Below are 20,914 nucleotides of genomic sequence, written 5' to 3'. Positions count from 1 at the left end.
CATAAGAAATAGCTATGGGGAGGGAATAGCTGCCTTTGCTTCCCCGCTGGGAATCCAGACTATTCATCTGGCTGAAGCTAGAGCTGCGAGTAAGGTGGTCAAGTTGGCTTTTGAAACCGGGATTACTAAACTCTGGCTTGAGGGGGACTCCAAAAACATTATTAATACCATTAATGGTATTTCCCCTCCCTCGTGGATGATTGCGAACATAATTGCTGAGACTTGCGCCACTCTCACAAAGTTCGATGAAGTCCACGTCACTCATGTTTACAGAGAGGCAAACCCAATCGCTGATTGGTTTGCTAATAAAGGGGTTAACGCCACCAATAATCTGTCCTGGCATGCCGGAAAATATTTTCCGGCGGAGGCAAAGTTGCTCATCGACCAAGATAATATCTTGGGAAGGACGGCCCAAATCCAATGCAATTATGGATAATAAAGATTGCTTATTAAATGGTAAGTGCCATTTTTGGCATCGAGATTTGCACCAGCAAAAGGGGTTTCCTCTGACATTTCGACACGTTCGAAAGGATGATACCATTATTTTCAGAAAGGGGTTTATTCATGGGTATCATAAAAGAAACATCACCATTTTTTCGAATGCAAATAACTTGCACAGATCTGAGTTCATGAGAATTGTGGAAGTTGATCAGGTAAACATGACGAGTGAGAGGAGTAGAAAGGAGCCAGTGGGGGAAGTTCAGAAGTGGAAGAACAAGGCCAAAGTTTGGAGAGAGCTGGAAAAGGGTGGGGTTACTAATTTCTTCGAGAAACTTCATGGCTCGGATCCTGAGATCACTAACAGCATGGTGAATTCGTGGAATAATGGTAAGGTTAAGGTGAACGGGGTCTACTTTTAAATTACTGAGGATGTGGTTGCTGATGTCACAGGGATTCCGAAGGAGGGGCATAAATTTTTCAGAGACAAGAAGATGTCTTCTAATGCTATCAAGGATTTTGTGAAAAACACTGAAGAGCTGAACAAGCTGGGCAAGAAAGAGACATTTTTTGTAACGAATACAATAAAGAAGCTCTGGAGGTATGTTCTCTACGCTGTCATTGAATATATAACCTTAGACCCCAGGTTTGATAGGGTTAGGACTCACCATTTTGTGATTCTGAATCATTTTCGGCATGGTAGTAAGATCTCCTTCCTGTATTATCTTTTTAACTCGATGAACAAGGCCATTTCTAGTTTTAAAAAGAAAGCTACCATCAACTCGGCTCTACATGAGGGTCTTCTGCTTCTGATTCATGAGCATTTCCACGCTCAAACCATTAGCAAAAACCCTATCCAGGGGGCAGATGTTGACAAGAGCAGCTCCAGTTTTTCCTCAGATTCTGACGATGTCGAGAGCATCAGCTCTGATGAGGTTTTTGAGCATTCAGGTAAGAAGACTAAAAGCCATAAGAAGGATTACCCCTCTATCAAATTACCCAGCAGAAAGAGCCCTAGAGGTCATACCCCAGCTAAAATTGGCTCTGCTGAGGAGGAGGAGGAAATGGATACTGATGATTCTGACAAGGTTTCGAAGGAGGAGCTGGATGAGGAGAAACTGAGAAAAAGATAGAAGAGGGAAGGAGAGAGCATGGAGCGATCCAGTAGTCAGGGAAAGGATTCTCTGCCCATTCCCCTCTCCCCTATACATCCCCAGCCTCCTTTGGAGAAGAATGATAACTCTGGACAGATTGAGGGGGAAGTGCAAGTTAATAACAGAAGGAAGGCTTGGAAGAACTTCAATGTGAGAACGGCCACTATGGGAATTTACAGAGAGGCGATGAACCCCCAACTCCTGGTGGACGACCTCAAAAAGCCTAGACTCAATGAGCTAATTGACCCGGCTATGGTGGCTATTTCTGATAATGCAAGAGAAACGGGAATGAATCTGTTGAACAATGCCCGTAATAGCATGATCGACAACTTCAGGTCGATTAAATGGCTTTTCCATGAGCTTGAGGATGTCAGAGATAGGGTTTCCCAAATGGAAAAAATCAAGAGCAAGACTGGTGCTAAAAGCCAAGGCGATTGGAACAGCTGGGAGACTCTGATGGAGAGGAGATTAAAAAATATTGAGAACTACAATCACAACCTGGCTAGTCAAATGATCTCCCTCCTCACTTCGATCAACGACAACATCCTCTCTCTCTGGGATAATCTCAAAGACAGGAACCAGATGGAGGAAGATGATAAACAGAACAGAGACAAAGATAGGCTGGATGTGGATAAAGCCAAGGACAGCACTATGGAGCAGGATCTGACGAATGCCCAGGACCATAAGGTAGAAGAGCAACAAGAGTGCGTCGAAGCTGCCCAGACCATGCTCGAGATGGAGAAGTAGTCTACTAGGTTTGGTCTCTGTCCTTTGGTTTTTGTTTCTCCTGGCTCTGGCTTTTTGTCTGGTTTCCGTTTTTTCTGGTTGGTTCACTGGCCTTTTTAGTGGGCAGCTGTTTCGGGCTGGGCCTTTGGGCTTATTTTCAGCCATAAGGATTATGATTTGGCTGGGCAATTTTTTGCTTATTTTCAGCCTGTCTTGTTGTTAAACTTATGGGTTTCAGGACCCCTTAAAACCTGTTTACCTTATCAAAAACAATCTCTCCCTTTGACATGAGTGTCAAAAACACTTGAATATACATAATCAATCTAATCTTCTTGAGTTAATATATTTGTAATAGTTTGTGTACCTCAAAATGTATAACTCCCCTTGAGTTAATATATTTGTTCTGTATCCAAAAAAAATTCTCCATTCTAAGTAGATTTGTCTCTATTGATTGGTACTCTTTAACTTCAATGCACTTATACTCTTTATCTTCTATCTTTGTTGATATCTGCTATGCTCTATTTCTATTACTAGGGTCAAAATTGATATCTCCCCTCATGCTTCAAAATTGATATCTACCCTCATGCTTTCTCCCCCTTTCTTATTTACTCCCCCTTTCTTCTTGCTTACTTACTCCCCCTTAACTCCTTGCATACTTACTCCCCCATTTAATCTATCTCCCCCTTTTTGAAACTTATGTCAAATGGGCTATACACTCATAGTGTATTTGTCCAAAAAGGATTTATGGACTTCCATGATTATTTTTCAGAGCTATATCCCAATTGTCACATGCAACATCCAATGACTTAACTTGTATAGCAATCTTAGTTGCAAGGTGTACTAGGCCATCTAGTGTAGAAAGATTGTGAACTTTCTTTAACAAAGTTTCTACATAGCCAAATTCTTTGTGGAGGATTTCCATGTGTGGGGTGAGAGAGGCCTGAATTTTTGTCAATTTGGCTCCTATGTTTGCCTCTTCTACTATTAATATAGCTAATTGACTGTGTGATTGAAGCAATGTAAGGAAATGCTTATCACTCTGAGCTGGGTTCTTGGGTAGCTGTGTATTTGATATGCTTAGATTCCTCTCTTGGCTTAGAATTCTATGTTTGGTGTCCTGGGTGAAGAGTGTGGGATCACACAATTTGGTGTACAATGAGAAGATATTCTCAAGTACCTTCTTCACATCCTCAACCTTGGTTGCCAATGCAACTTGTGTTAGTGCTATGTCACCAAATATCTTTTCAATTACTTTTCCTTGAAACTTTGTTTCAGTCCATTCTAAAAGTTTAGCATTTGTATCTAGGTCTTCATTATTAACCTTCTCCACAATATCTAACAATTGTTCTGATAGTGGCTTGGTTTCTTCAGGAGTAGGCAATCTAAATGCATCTAAAAAGATTTCTTTAATTTCTTGTAGTGCTTTCTTTTTCCTGTACTCCTTCCTAAGCATTTCTTGATGTTTCTTTTTTCTCTAAAGCTTGTTGTAGAATGCTTATTTGATCTATTGTCATTGTGTCACAATCAAATTTTGGAATTAATATCTCTTCATCTAAAGTAATATCACCATAATGAATTACCTTTTCAACCTTAGAAGAGCTTGACCTGGCACTAGGATTTCCAGGGGTCTAGCTTTCATGCTTGGCTTTTGAAGAAGTTTTGTAGGTGAAGAGCCTGATGTTGGTAAAGTTACCAATGCTTGGATTGTCTCTTGCTTCTTTACCTTCAGTCTTTGTTCACCTTTTTTTGACTTATCGTGATCTATGACAATGACATGACTTGCACCTTGTGTTTGTGCTTTAGGTATAGGTGTATCTATCTATCATGTTTGCTCTGTTGTTGTCTCTTTTTCTTCTATGGTAGTTTTCCTATGCTCAACTATGTCCACTTTAATACTTGTATCAACCTTGATTGATGTGTCTTTAGTTGTTTGAATCAATGGTTGATCTCTAGTAACTAAAGGGATTGCAGAAGGTGGTTCTTGCGTGTTCACCTTATCCCTTGTAACTTTTTTTACTACTTTTTGAAGTTCTTCTACACTAATCAAAATAGGATTTGTACATAGTTGTGCTCGCAATGTAGATTGATCTAGAATCTTTTTCAAATCTTCTGGAGTCAATGGGTTGATGTTCTGAGCTGATGCATCAAAGACATTCCTTGACAATGATAGTTTCTATAGGTACACTCATGTCATGAGGAGGACTGGCACTCAGCATTTGTGTGTCTTGCACACTCTATTCCTCATGTTGTTGTTTAGTTGTTGTCATGTCAGTATCCATCTTCTCAGTCTCCTCTTATGTATCTCTCTCTTCCTTTCTATTATCTGTATCATCATTTTCTTTATCATCATTTTTTTTACCCTCAAAGGGGTCCTTCTCTCCTTGCTTCACTATAGTTAATCCATAGATTAATTTCCACATTTGAGTGGATTTCTTCACAACAACTTCAATATCATTTTGAAGAATGTTGAAGGCTCTATACTTTGGTGTGAACCTTACTCCATATTTTTTGTTTGCTTTAGCAATATGCCCTTTTGTTAGTTCTAGCATTACTTGAGCCAAAGTATTTTCCCTTATTTGTTTCTCCAAATTTAAAATGCCATTTTTGTTCAACTAAATCATATAATGGCTTGGGCACTGAGCTAGAAAATTCTAATGGCATATTCTTAAATTTAGACATCATTTCCTATATGGCTTCTTCTACTTTTTTCTCCTCTTTTCCAAAATTATCAAAATTTATATTCTTAAGACTAGACAAATCTACATTATTTCTAATATTTACACATAGATTTTCAAGATCAAAAAGTGGTGTATGACTTACCACTTTGAATTGGCTTGTATCTTTTGATTCAATTCTCTCTTCATCTGAGTCAAGTTGAGAAATGTATTTCCTTCTCTATTTCTTTTACTCTTGGCCTCCTTGTTCTTTTTGCTTAGTTTTCTCCTTGGCCTTTTGTGTGGTAGCTCATGTGCTAGCTCTAGTTATAGGTGGTGTTGTCTTCTCTGGACTTAGCTTAGAAACTTTCCTTACTTTGGCCATAGGATGTGCCTTGGCCTTTCTTTTCTGTTGTTTAGCATGTGTTGGTGCTTCCTTGGAACCCTCTATTTCCTCTTCTTCTTTTTCCTCACCCATGCCTTGGATTAATGCAAGAGGTTCTTTATTTTTTTCTTGTTCTTCCTCTTCATCCTCTTCATCTCCTTCATCTTCTTACTCTCCAGCACATTCACCAAATTTTGTTTTGATTTTCTTTACTAACTTGTCATTCTTCTTTAGTGTAGAGGTTTTCTTCAAGTCCATTTCTACTTTTGATTTCATTACATCATAATTTCCAAATATTTTGGTCATTTTATCAACTTCCTTAGCTAGAAATGTAGTAATGGCTACTAAGGCTTCATCAACATTGATCTCATAACCTAAGGGTCTTAGCCATCTTACCCTAGGTGTAGCAGCTTGAACATATGTGTAGTCAATATCTACAAGAAAACATATATCATTGTAGTATTGTTCAACCAAGGAAATAGGTATCCTCATCCTTTAGTTCATTGACTTCTTAAAGTCTTCAAAATATCTTGTCATAATAGTTTCAAAATTTTCACCCATTTGCTCAATGTACTCACTTATCTAAGCAGCAACTATCATGTTTGTCTTCCATCCTATTTTACCAAAAGATGGTAATTTATTATGTACATAGAAAAATATGCAAATTAGAATTGATCCAAATTTTCATTGTGCACTTTTAGTCTTCCTTACTACTCCAAGGTTTTCCATCAATTGTTGGAATTGAAGCTTACCTAGATTGTAGGTATGATCTTTCTTCACAATTTTGTATCCAAAATCTACTACAATATAGGGTACATTGTTTAATCTACAAGGTTGATAAAACTTGTGAGAAATTACTCTAACAGCAAAGTTCAGTAGTGGATATGTTATAGTGTCAATTTTCATTCCTCGTTTGTTCCACATTGCTCCTGTATTCTTCTCTATTACCTATCTTCAATCACTCCATAGATTCTTTGGATAATCTAGGGTTGGGAAACTAGTAACCCTATGAATTATTCTCTTTGAAATCTTTATTGGTCCTCCTTCCAGCCATAGGGATCCATTGTGAACTCAACTCAATACTATTTTTAACCATTTAGTTTTGAATATAGTAGACAATTCTAGGGAATGCATCAAACCATTCCTTTCAAAATTTCATTTTCACATAATCTGTCATAGGCTTCTATTATCTCCATGTCAGCTATTCCTCCTATCTTACAATTGAAGCATTTTCTAACATCTTGGACCATAATGACTTTCAGGGGAATCATGGACAACGTGCCTAAAGGATCTTTTTTATAAGAAATAGTATAATTGCTTTGAAATCTAGCTATTTTACCTCATTATTGACTAACTGGACATTCAAGACCTCTTTTCCTTCTACATTTCTTGAGCTAGATGCCATTGTGGAAAACTAGGGTTTTTATAAATGCAAACTGTGTAGTTTCAACTTGTGAATAAATACCTTTAAAATCTTGTAGAACTAGTGTGAAATCATCATTGAGATATTTTTGAATGCCTTGGACAAATTTTTGAGTCACCCTCTACACTTTTAGCTCTTGCTCAAATTTGGAATGATGAGAAATGAGTGAAAAATGACCATTTAGCCTTCAAAAACCCTTGCAATTAATGCTTAGTGTTTGTACAGCTATAAACTTAGCATCAATACAATTTTAGATTCATTCAACATCCATTGATATTACCATCACTCAACAGCTTCTACAGACTCAGCATCAACTAGCTAGCCTAGTAGCTTGGCACTAACTAGTATTCCATTAAGCTTCCTTTGAAAAAATTTCAAGCTTGGCAACAACATGAAAATTTAAAAATTTAATCTTGAATGTTCAACAACATCTTGCATCTTCATTCATGCTAATGTAGTCCTTTCACAACTAACTTCTTTTGGAATTGATGTATGATATGATACTTAGAATATCAATCCCACATACCTCTTGTTTTCTTAGTTTGATAAGATGTGATCACTTGACCCATTGGGTGAAGTGATCCCTTCTCCATTTGATGTACTGTAACCATTTTTCTTCTCCCGTGTCTTATTCATCTCATTCCTAATGTGTTCAACATCTACCTTACCTTTTCCTTTATCAAATTCACAACTTGGTGCCTTTGACCTAGTTGGACAATGCTTACTAATATGACCAATCTTTAAATTGCTAAAGCATGTGGTCTGACTCAACCACCTTTTTTAGTTACCACTAAAGTGAGTCCTAATACAATTCTTAGAAACATGTCCATATTCTTGACAATAGTGGTAGTTATATCTTGTACTGTAATCCCAATCATAAGAGTTTCCATAGCTTCTTACCTTTGTTGGTTTGTTTGATGACCACATGAAGTTGTATTTGCATTCAAAGGCTCTATGTCCATACTTCTCACAATTGTAATAATATCCCTCAAATTTTGGTGCATGCATGGTTCTGGTTCTGCATTCATGCATCTGATGACCTTGTTTATTGCACTTACGACAATTAGTCATGTTCTTAAGCTTGATATTCTGCTTTGTATTGTTGCTCCTACAACATTAGTAGTGTGTCCTTTCTTTCTACAATTATGATAAGTAGGTTTGGAATTCTTACCTCTGTTATTCCTTTCTTCAGCAACTTTGGATGATTCTCCTTCTTTTGTGCTTGTGTAGCCCAATCCTAATGTATCTCTATTAGATCTAGGGGATGTTATTAATTGCTCAAAGTATTTGATGGCTTCATTTTGCTTGTTGAAACTTTCAGCAAATTCCCTTTCCCTTTTCAAGTCATTTTGTAGTTATTCATTCTACAACTTCAATGTAGTTATCTAAATTTCCTTAACATTCAACTCATGATGAGCATTCATCATTTGGCTCATGGTATCTAATTGCATGTTTGAGATCCTAGTTAGCTCTATTGACTTCTCTTCCAATCTGTTTGCTAGAATTCTTTTATCTTCTTCAATCATGGCTTTTTCTTCAATGGCTTTCTTCTTTTGTTTCATCGCCTCACATAGAAAAATAACTTGTGAATTTTGGTCCAACTTGAGATTTTTGATTTTGTTAGCTTGGATTTTATTCTTCTCCATTAGATCTACAACTGCTACATCAAATTCACTGGAGTTACCATCTACAAATAGCTTTGTGGTGTTGATCTCTTTGTATTGTGTGTCATTTTCTACAATAGAAAATTATTTTCTTCTCTTTAAGGAACTCTTCAAAGCATCTCTAGTTTTATTCAATTGATGTAGTATAATATGTATTTCAATCTCCTGGTTTGCAATGGTCTTCTCCAATTTGTAGACTTACATTTTAGGATCTTTCCTATGAGTTGCAAAGCTTCTCTTTTTGAAAACTTTTCTTTGATACCAATTGTTGGAATTACAAGTGGGAAAAGAAAACTTTTGGGGGTGGGCGAGTAGGGGGGATGAATCAGGAGTTTAAACTTGGACCCATAAAATTTTCACCATCCATATATCACATGCATTAACATACTAAAATAACATATAAAGTAAATGCATCTAAAACATGTAAGTAATCAAACACACACACTTGACACTAGATATGATTACCCAGAAACCCTCCAAATGAGAAGGTAAAATTGGGGTGGGGATGACACCCATGAATCTTCACTACTACAGTAATAAAGCGTAGCTAATTAAGTTTACAATGATTTAACCATGAATCATGATCTACTCTGTGAAAGGCTTTCCCTATTAAAGGCTTACAAAGACTATTAAGTCTCATATTGTTAGAGGATTTTGACACCCTATTAGAAGTACGTCTGGTTAAAGTACTTTAGATCATTCACTTGGAATTCCACCCTGTTAAAGGATTTGGTATAGCCTTTTAGGACTACTCTGCCTAGGAGATTTAACTGAAATCACCTGTCAAAATGTCTCAGCATAGATCTTACAATTGGAACTTGCTTGCCTGATAATAGATCACCTCTATCTAATCTATGATTAATCCTTCATGATCTAATATATCAATGTTGTATCCTTTATCCTCTATCCTTCACTTAACTAATTTTTTAATTCACTCTTACTGCTAAGTCACCTTGAATGCTTTGCAAACTGTCTTGTTCACTCCTTCAATTTGATCATTCATCCCCTCACAATGCTCTCTACTTCCTCTAAAATTTAGAGCTTTTTCCTCCTTAAGAATTCTGAGGTGGCTTAGGGTTAGGTATGAATCTATGGCTAAGATTCATCCATTTTGCCTCTTAAACCTTCCCATTTTCTGATTGACTGCATGTAATTGCATAGGGAATCTACATGTAGATTCATCCTTATCTCTAAAGAATTGAAATCTATCCTTATGTCAGCTAAAAAATGGTTTACATAGTTATTTGTGCCATAACAAAAAAATATGTCCAATCTATGTTACTTGGCATATGTAGTTACTGATGCTCAGCATACACTATTCTAACTTGGCACCTGAACTACTTGGCATCTACTATTCACTCGGCACTTGAATCACTCAGCATGGTCTATCTGCTTGGCACTTGACTGACTCAACACATGAATGACTCAACACTCATTGCAACTCAGCATGGTCTTATATTTACATATTATACTTGACATGTATTAATAGTTTGGCATGAGCTAAGTAAATGTCTTTAAGTGTGTTGACACTCAATTATCAAAACCAATTTGAGATCAAAACAAGGCTATAAGGTAGTTAATGTGATCATCTTGGAGGAATTTCCTTTTGATAAATACAGCTTAGCTTCAATCGATATCACTCCATCGATGGGCTTTAGTGTTTCAAGTTGTGATGATGCGATAGTCATTAGCCTTAGTCAAATCCAATTTTTTCATCATCGCATATAGTTAAGGCTAACCTAGAGTTATGGTTGTGATGATGAAATCTACTTCATCATGGCTTCATAGGGTTAAAAGATGGGTTAAGAGTTAGGGTTGTGACAAAGTGATCAACAGTTAGGTTGTCTTCACAAGTCAACATGGTCAACAAAAAAATCTAAGTTACAAGGTTGTGATGGCATGAAACAATCAAGTTCAAAAGTTATAACAATGTCACATGGAGTTATTATTAACCTAAGGTTTAGGTTGTGAGGTTGTGAAATACATTATATTTCACTATCGCATGAGGTTTTGAGCAAAGGCCTTTGTTTACACTATCACAAGGTTCATCACTAAGTTAATGATTTAAGTTGTGATGGTGCAATGGCAATTAGTTTGAAGGGTAGTTGCAAAGTTGCAATAGTTAGTGAAAAGACACAACAAGTAGTCACAATGGAGCAATCAATGGTCTAGGGTTGTTTTTGCAACCTTGTAGGATCTAATCTATGGTTAATATAGATTGTTGTGAAGTTGTAAGGTGTATCAAACAGTCAGATTATGAAGCTTCATACTATCACAAGTTTCTAAGTTGTAGTCAAGTTTTTAGTTGTGATGGTGCAAATGGTGATGCAGGGCAATCAATTTCATGGTCATCGCAAGGTCGCAATAGTCAGTGGGCTAAGGTGATTTCAAGTTGCTAAGTAGTGTGTTAGGGTTTTAAAAAAGTACTGAACAACAAAATGCTCAATACCAAAATGAGATTACTCACACAACCTAAGGATTAACCAATTCCTATTAATAATTATATGTGCACCCCATTTGGACCCAACTTCAACAAAACCAAGGGTGGTTTTCTACTCTTTAGGCTCTACAAAACTAGGGTGGGTATACCCAGGGATGATTCAAGACTGAAAAACACTGTATGAGAATTATTTTAGTTTCATTCTGATTCCCATCTCAAATCCTCAAATACATGCATAATTCTTGACAATTTGATAAACAAATCCCATATAACAGATCTGGCCAAAATTTTTCTATAGATCTGCACGTGTTCTCAGCAATAGTGGCTAACTAAAGCTAAAACATTCCATGCAAACAAGCACTAGCCAACTTTGAAGATCTTCAAGAAATAAAAGTGAAATTGATTATAATTTTGCATTTGAAAACCATTTATGACATATTTCTCTTCCAGCTGAATCAATTTGACCAGTGCCTAATCCATTAGGGTTCAGAGTCTACTACAAATCCATAGATCTAATTTGTAGCCTTACAAAAAATATTATCAGCAATTCTTATCAGAATTCATCATTCAAAAAATCCTTCCTACTACTGGAGCAACCTTATTAAATTCATCAAAGCTTTTACTTAATCCATTGAACTAATAGCAGTGGTGAACAGATATACAACCTAAATGGATTGCATTCAATTACACAAGCCTTTACTCATACAATATCAAGATAACTAAGTAACTAAAAGGAGACAAAATTCAAAAAGAATTGATATGGGGACAGCTCATAATTTGTATTCAATTTCTTTGAAATTGTATACATTTGCAATAACTCAGAATGACCTTAGGAAAGACACATAGAGATCATTCTATATTAATGCATTCTTAGGAACTAACAGAGATAATACATCATAAAAATTGCTCCAAACATTGGACCAAAAAAAAACTAAGTATATCACCTAGAAAACATTAGAAATCGAACGTTCTTTACATTTTATGTTGAAGAGCTAGAACATTTTAACCCTCACTCAGCTTGTGAATATCAGAGAGTTGCAATTTGATACTATAGATCTATGTTATTACATGAGTTAATAGGAGAAATAAGGGTTTTATCTACTTTATATTAGATTTAGTATATGCTTTGATAACTAGTACCATATAAAGAATCTATAGGTCCACCCGCCTAGGTTTTGCAGAGCCTGAAGAAGAAGAAGGGTCTAGCCTTATAGTTGGCCCAAGATTGTAGTCAAGTGTATCCATCATAGGAATTTGCTAGCCTTAGATGCATTTTTCTAGTTTCTTGGTTGTTTGTAAAACTATTAAATCAGGAGCCAACAAAATGGTGACATTGTTGGGGAGTAGGTGAAGTAATTCACTATTAAAAGGACAAGAATCTCTGGTGTAAGTTGAATATTTTAGTCCTATTTTCAGTTGGGTTTTGCCCATCCGAGTCACCAAAAAAATGGTGACTCTACTGGAGACTGTATTGAATCTAAATTGTAGACAAACCTTGAGAATTTAAAAGAAGAGATTCAGTACAGCAGAAGAAGTGCATAATAAAGGTTGCAGCAGTAAGTTATCTAATGTGCTTTCATGTCTTCTTACTCAAAATATCATGCACCCCAGTTGAGCTTTATTCATGGATAGTAGTATGTTGTAAAACTAGATGAAAATTGTGTTCTATGAATATTATAGGTCTATCTTCAATCAATTTAGTTTGTAAGTGTTGTTGAGAAAAGTTCAGAGTCCAGAATTGATTTATAAAGTGTAGTTTCTTTTCAAGATGATAATTATTTGCAAGTTTCTCCTACACTAAAGATCTGTTCAAATTTTTCAAGTGATAAATTATGTTTTATTTCTCACAAAGTGTGAGTGGCGACTCTCAAATCTCTATACTAGTTTGTTCCTAGTTGATTTCATTGCAAAATTTTGAAGGATTTTCAGTTGTATGGGCAGATCTGAAATTATTGATAGATCTTTGAAAGGAAGTTATAAATTCTTGATAAGTTTTAAAGTGTTGTTTGCAATCTGCTATTATAAGAAATTGAAGTGTCAAAAGTGAATCACAGTAGTGATCTCTTTATCCTCTTGAAATGAGGTGGCAACTCTACAAAGTTTGATCAATGGTGTAAAGAATTTTAGTCTTACACCTGTGCCAAGTCAACAAATCGAAGTTCAGCATCAACACTTGAGGTATTTTGATTTTCATGTTTCTTTTCATGGAAGTCAAGTGTCTAAAAATATTGCCTCTATTCAGTGATTTTCAGCACTAGAAGGAAGAGGTAGAAAAAAAATTATAATGGAGTCAGATCTCAGATCTGAGATTAGTTTTCCAAATTTTGAGAGTTTAGAAATTGTGAATAATAACATTGCTATGTTGAATACACTGGTCTACAAAAGGATTGTCAATCTTATAAGAATTGAGGTAGGAAATAATCAAGGTTTAAATGATGAACAATGTTATTTAAGGCTTAAATCAATAATCAGTAAGATGCATTTTCACTGTAGACCTAAGGAATCTTCCCTGCCTAGTGTTTTCCTTGATGTTCTAGTGCCCAATTTAGTCAATTGGTCAGCACCTATAAGATTACAAAGGTTTTTACAAATTGAAAGATTCATTGAAGAGATGGAAAGTGGTGCTTATAGATTTCATGTTATTTCTTCAAATGATAATAATGAGTGTGCTAAAAGTCAAGGTAGCAATGAATATAATGAATCCGTAGAGAAAGATAATTTGTCTTCCGAATGTGAAGGGAAGGATTCAAATGCAAGTGAATCAGGTAATTGCAATCACCATAATCAAGATGGATATGAAAGTGAAAATAAATTTTGTTACAGTGAATATCAAGTTGAAGAAATTTGTAACAGTAGTAAGGGTAGTGATTTCCATGATAAGAATGAATATTGTAACAATTTTGATTTTCCAAATTGTTATACTAATGATCTTGTTGTTGTACATTCTTCATGCCATCCGGATTATAATCACAGCTAGGAGAAGATTTGTGAGGCAGTCTTCTTGAGCCCTGATAAAATCTCTATTTTGTCGGCTCGTGATTTTGAAAAGTGAGCAAGTGTTTCTAAGGATCTTCATATTTTCTATCATAATGTTTCTTATTCAGTCAAGTTACTTCCCCAAAGTTTGATGTAGAAAGAGATGTGGAATCTAAACAATCCCTATCAGATTTTGGAGGTGTAGAAGACAGTACCTCAAATGTCTTTGCACATGATGATTTGTTGGATGTGGGAAATGTTAGTGAAAGGAAGTTTAATACTATTTCAAATTCTTTTCATGCTGATCTTGCTGAAATTTGTTTTGATGTTTCATGTGATGAAAGGAAAAATAGTGAAGGTTGTCAGTCCGATTATAGATTTTCTTTATATGCAAATAAGTCTTGTAAAGTTAAGTTCAAGGTTTATTCTGACATTCAGTTAGATGAAGAAATTGATTGTAATCAGCATAGTTTAGATCAACACTTTCAGAATGAGTTTTCATGCTTGGTAACTAATCAGTTATTTGAAGAATGTGAAGAGGTTTCAGTAAAGGATAAATCTGATTTAGTGAATGACATGGTTGCAAGTAGGCAACAATCAGATTTCACATACTCTTTGCGGCCAAAGACACAAGGTGAGTTGCAAGTTTTTTTTACATGCAACTGGGTGAATGATGTAGAATATGAAGTTTTTGTGTTTTCAATCAGCATGCATGAATCATTATTGGATTTTGATTCTCAATTCATTTTGTGTAGTCATGAGCATGCTAATTCATTTTCTCATAGTGAGCATGGTTTAGAAGTTAATGCTTATTTATGTATGCATTATGAGAATGAAGAAAGATATTTCGTTTTGCTAAGCGATGCGATTCAAGATGCTAGTTTGATTGGTAAAATTGAGAAAGGTATTTTCAGCTTACCTCAAAGAGATGTAAATGAGAATCAAGTATTTTTTAGAGGTAAGAAGTTTTGAAAAACTTTTTGGTGGCCCGGGGCCATCGTTTATACATAGTAGGTGTAGTTTCCCTGCTTTCAATAAAGTTGCCTGAGAGAAGTTGTTGTGAGTGGTTTGCTTCTACCAGATATCTAAATCCTTGCCATGCCTGCAAGGGACATGCATCCCCAAACAGAGCCACTATTGGCACTTAAAATTGTGTTCCCATTTTGAGCATCTATTTCAATAGTTTGAGTCAAATCAAGCCCCATAAGTGCTCATAAATGCATATGTACCCAGTTGTACCTTTGAGCCCTGTGAGGTGTTTAATGCTTCTAACACCTTCTATTTAGTGCATCTACTTGTTCAATGATGATAAATTGACATTTCGAGCCATTCTGTGAAGTCTCGTTTTGAGCAAATTTCAAATCTGCATTTTCACCTAGTGTCGAATAGCGACAAGAGGCTATGTTTGCATTTTAATATCTTGCACTTAGAAATGTTTCATGACTTGCCACTTTGGAAATATCTAATTTCCATACTAGAGAGCCTATGTTTCAAATTTTGAATCATTTTGAATCTATTTGACTAGGTTTTGAATCCCTCAAATTTGTTCATTTACTATTTTCATGCTTTTGCAATTGTACATAATTTTGGGAGGCCCTATTTGACAAGTTATAACTTTGACCCAATTGACCAAAATGCTAAATTTCTTTTTTCATTGCATTATATACATCGAAGACTTGTTATGTTTCAAGTTTTAGCACATGATGAATCCGTTTGATCAGTTTTCAAATGCAATTCCAAATGAGATTTCTAACTTTTTACTGGTGTCAAAAAGTTGAATTGATTAGTACCCCTATTCGTGACATCATATCTTGAAATCTATGATTACCTAGATCGAATGGATTGTACCACTGTGTTGTCCTCTGAAAAGACTTTCAGTGTGTCAATTTTCAAGTCATGAAAAAGCCATTTACACACTTTTTCAAGTCAATTCCATTTGCAAAAAATCATTTTTCTGCAATTGTTTCAATCTGTAAAATCCAAGTAGCTCACTTTGACTGATTTCCATTTGCGTCTTGTTATTCGTCATGAGCCCAAATCGCAGATTTATACTCTCCTCATGATAGTGAACCAATGTCTCAGTTTTCATCTCCCCATGTGCTCATTTGCCCAGTTTTCAAAGCCAAATCCAAACCCAATTTAGTGTTTTCTAACATGTTTTCTTGCAGGAAGTTCTGAAAGGTCAACTTTGACAACAAATATCTTTTGACCTCAAATTCATCATGAGACAAGATTCGACATGGTACAATTGTACAGAGCAAAAAATTAGTGTGCTAGTTTTTAGAGCCTGGTCAGAGGTTCGGATCATTTTTTAAGGCCAGTCAAAGGACCTTCTTGCATTAAAATGACAATTGGCAGTAAAGGGTAAAAATGAGTTTTAGAAGATAATTCAATGCTCGATTTTGATTTCAATCAATTTGAAGATCTTAGTAGATCAATTTGAGGATCCAATTGTTTGAAAATGAAAAAAAAAAATTAGCCGAGCCCGCCTTGGGGCCCAACTAATTCCATCAAATGAGTCTGAGTGTTATGGCATTAATGAGGTGTCTTGGGTTTTCAAGCTTTTCCAAAAGGGTTACCATAATGATTTATAATTGTTGTGAAAATAATGTGTGGCCTTTTCCATATAATTTTCTTCAATAGAGTGAACACATTCCGAACATAGTATATTTGTGATTGTCTCCATCCACTTGATGTTTGAAGGTGCAAATTTTTACAATAAGAGAGATATTGCTTTAAATTAGAGCATCTATGTGGCAAAGAAAAGTTCTAATATGTGGAAAAATGCACAGTCACATAGAATGCATAAAATTCTAGTCTTTGCATCACAATAAATAAGGCATGGATGTGAAGATATTTATGAAATGGATTTCAAATTATTTTACCATTCCCAAGAAATGAAGAAGACCTCATCATCTAATTGCACAAGCTCATTGGCAATCGATGGTCTCTGATAGTAGGAAGAGTGCCCGGTAGAACAGATCCTCATTCGAGCAAGAAACTTCGTTGCAATGTTACCATTGAGAGTTAAAGCCATTAGCAAGGCGTCTTCATCTTCCTCAGACCACTTTCATTCTTTTGGAAAGGATCTCATTGACAGTGGAATCTTGCACGAGTATAACAAATATAGTCCCCTGCCAGACTGGAGAATGGATTGTTTGGCCTGTCAACAGCAAGAATATTATCAATCAAATCATATGGCTTGTGCATTTCATCAGCCTCCTCATCTTGGAGTAGAAGACAGCGGCATAATATTTTCCCAATATGTATCTATTGGCCTTGTAGTCAATGGTCTCACATTCAGATCATGCAATTAGAAAAGAGGAATCCCTACATTAATGAAGTTCAATAATGAAGAGAACATTACTTCTGTGATTTGGTATCCCCATGATAATGAATCTATGTTCTCTTCTCTACGCATGGCATCCAAGCAGGGGAGATAACCATTCAAAGGCAAAGCCATTTGAAGCTGAGGTCACAGTGTTAAAGATGGGGCATGAAAGAAGCCCACACAACATTGAAGAAGATAAAAAATATGGAACCACACACAACTGTAGGGAGCCATATAAAAAAGGGGCTTGTGGTAGGGACAACAACTCTGGTTTTTATTTTTCAAGAGAGTGTTGTTGTCGCTACTAATCCTCATGCGAGCATGGGAGGAACTCCATGTAAATCCATACGCTGAAAGAGTAAGAAGCTACTTTTGAAGAAAATAACCCATGTGCAAGTAAAAAGCCATAGGTCAAAGGGAGAAGTTTTAAATGAAGACTGCCATAACTGAGTGCAGGGGATGGGGAGCCATCTGGGGATCTCCATGCCTAGAAAATGTAGCATGAAATGAGTGAACAGGTTAGCAACAGAATATAATACCAGATTATCCAGGAGCAAATCCACATGTTCAGAGAATGACTTGCATGTTGCACTAAGCTTGGAAGCCCAGTCAAAGGAGGTAGGAAAATGCATGAAGAAGAGCCTATGTTTGAAAAGAGACATCCACGCAAGCAATAAACAAAAAGAAGCCTTAGACCCCCAGGTAGAGCATCCACGCAATCTACAGGGGAGATGCCCATGGCAATGGTTTCTTTTGTGACAAGCTGTAGTCAGATGGAGGAGAGCACAATGTGCTAAGTCAGAGTAGAGGAACACACAGCTCGAGCAATATGCAGGGGAGCTCAGCCATCCTCCATGCCCAGTCAAAGCAGAATGCATAATCAATGATCTTTCATGGAGAAGGGGTCCATCAAACAAGGGAGCTACCGATTGAATGGAGATGTTGTGGCTGTAGGGGCAAGTTGGAGTTTGTAGAATGAAGAAATTTGTAGAGAACAATAGGAAAACCATTGAAATCACCTATATCCCACATTACTTGTGGGAGGGCTTCTTTTATAGTTTAAATAAAAATGCTTACATATAGCTTGGTGTCTTAAAGAGAAAGGCTTTTTTAAGTTGCATGTTGGAAGGAGGTGATGAGGGGCCTGATGGCATCAGCTGGCAAGTCGCACAGAGCATAATTTTAAACAAACATGTAAGAATGCTAATGTGGCGATGATGCCCTGAGATTGTGTCATGTGTCCTGATCTTGCAGATGGCACATTCTTGCAAAAGAAAGATGCTCACCCGATAAATAATGTGAAATAGCGGGCACGTGACATGTGGCAGCATGGGCCCGGTCGATGATGAGGTGGAAATCAACAGCAAATCAAGACTAGTGCGCGAGATTGTGCCACGTGGTCCAGATCAATGGCTGGCGCATGCTCGCTTCCTAAAGATGCAAGGTGGTTAAAAAATGTGGGTAACCGAGTGAGCACCACGTGGTGATGAGGTGGCAGGTTGAGGTCAACCAATCAGAGGTTACCACATGGCAAAAAATTTAAATGTTTGAAAATGCAAAAATTTCAAATGTTTTTCAAATGGGTATGTGCAGGACTTTTTAATTCAAAAGGGGCTTTTAATATAAAGTCTAAACTTTAGGTTGATTTAAATTTTAAATAGTTGCAGACCTGAACTTTCTACCAGGGGAGTGATTTTCAAATTGATTTTTTGGAGGTTTCTTGTGGGCTAACATAGTGATATTATATATCGTCAGAATTGTGAGAAGACAAACTTTTCGATTATGAAGTTTGTTTCTACATAGGAATTCATTGGTTCAAGTTATAGCCAAAAACATGAAATTTGGGGCCTTCTCAGTGGAATGAGCTAAAATTGAAAATCTAGTTAGAGGATCACTAAAACTTGGTAAGAATGTAGTTGAAGTTCACTTTGCTCACATTCACTCAGTAAAACTCAAATTTTACCAAGCTTTTCATGAAGTTATCAGATATTTTTGATGACTCACAGGTTTTCATCATTCAAAAAAGGATATTTGCAAATCAGTAACAAAAAAATGATGAAACCAAATCAGATTAGAATGGGAGAAGGAAGAAAGAGGTTATTCAGTTGCAGAAGATTGAATTCCAAGTGGACACATGTCAGGCATAGATCAGATCTGGGAATTCTTTCTCTCCTATATCTATCTTTCTTTCTTTCATTATGAGAGTTGGCAGTTTTCTTTGGGTAATACCAGTAGGGTTCTAGTGTTTACTGTGAAACCACATTCTTTCAGCACTTTCTCTCTTGTATGAACAGAATTAGGAAGGATAATATAGATAGTTCAGATCCATTAGGTGTTTTCATGTTTTCATTTCATGCATTTGGTTGTATTGTTTCAAGGAAATGAATACAAATGAACAAGAATTTCATTAGTTTCATTCTGATTCTCGTCTCCTATCTCAGTGAATTTTCAATGTTTTATGATCTTTGAACAAAGAGCCTAGTTCATAGTTGCAGTCCCTTAAGGTTGTATGTTGTTTCATTATTTCTTATAACCCAAGAGGTTATGTAAATGCTTCAGAGAATTCAACAGGGTTGCAAGTTTACTGATGGGGATATCATGTAAGAATGAGGTTCAGATTGAGCACAAATGTTTATTTACAAGGTAAATATATAGATCGTATATCTGAATATATAAATAAGTATTAGATATCCATATGTATGCATTCAATTCATGGATTTTCCCAATGGTTAAGGCATTGATCAGCTATAGGGTCACTTAATTCTTGTTGCTGCATATTAGGGGTTTTGCTAAATTCAACATTATTAATCAAACATTCTTTACATTTTATGTTGAAGAGCTAGAACATTTTAACCCTCACTCAGCTTGTGAATATCATAGAGTTGCAATTTGCTACTATAGATCTGTGTTATTACATGAGTTAATAGGAGAAATAAGGGTTTTATTTTCTTTATATTAGATGTAGTATATTCTTTGATAATTAGTACCATATAAATAATCTATAGGTCCACCCGCCTAGGTTTTGTAGAGCCTGAAGAAGAAGAAGGGTCTAGCCTTATAGTTGGCCGAAGACTGCAGTCAAGTGTATCCGTCATAAGAATTTTCTAGCCTTAGATGCATTTGTCTGGTTTCTTAGTTGTTTTTAAAACTGTTAAATCAGGAGCCAACATAGTGAAAAGGGAGACATCACAATTTTGCAAGCATAAAATAGTTAATGAGGAAGATGAGTTGTGAAGCCATAAACAAAGGCAAGCACAAGCTAAGCTAACAGAAAGAAATTTGGGTCGGGTAGCAGAATGCTTAAAGGTTATAGGGCTACATGGCAAGTTTGACTATTATTTTCTATTGAATGATGACACAGGTGATCTAGCATGGTTGTGAACATGAAATTAAGTAGCTCTTTAATGGTGAATAGGTCTTTGATTTCTTGCAACTATTCTTTTAGTGTTCTCCATGCCGAATGAATGGATTTTTTATCCTTCTATCACCTTGTTTATCCATCTACCCAATAAAAGCAATTGTGGTCACCATTTTTGTCTCTTCAGAGCCAAATTTACACGCAAAGATCAGATTTTATATATGGGAATGTGAATTTGATTAGATCTTCTTCGAGCAGTAAATATTACTCTCCTCTAATCCAACTTCATCTTGTTAGACTTTAAACTCAATGTAGCATTAGAGTTATGCATGAACTCTATAGCAGGTAGTTGTAAATATTTGTTA

This window comes from Cupressus sempervirens, chromosome 1, assembly GCF_028749045.1.
Source record: "Cupressus sempervirens isolate cs-2001-9-10 chromosome 1, ASM2874904v1, whole genome shotgun sequence".
In the NCBI taxonomy this organism is placed as follows: domain Eukaryota; kingdom Viridiplantae; phylum Streptophyta; class Pinopsida; order Cupressales; family Cupressaceae; genus Cupressus; species Cupressus sempervirens.
This window is presented reverse-complemented; position numbering follows the sequence as displayed.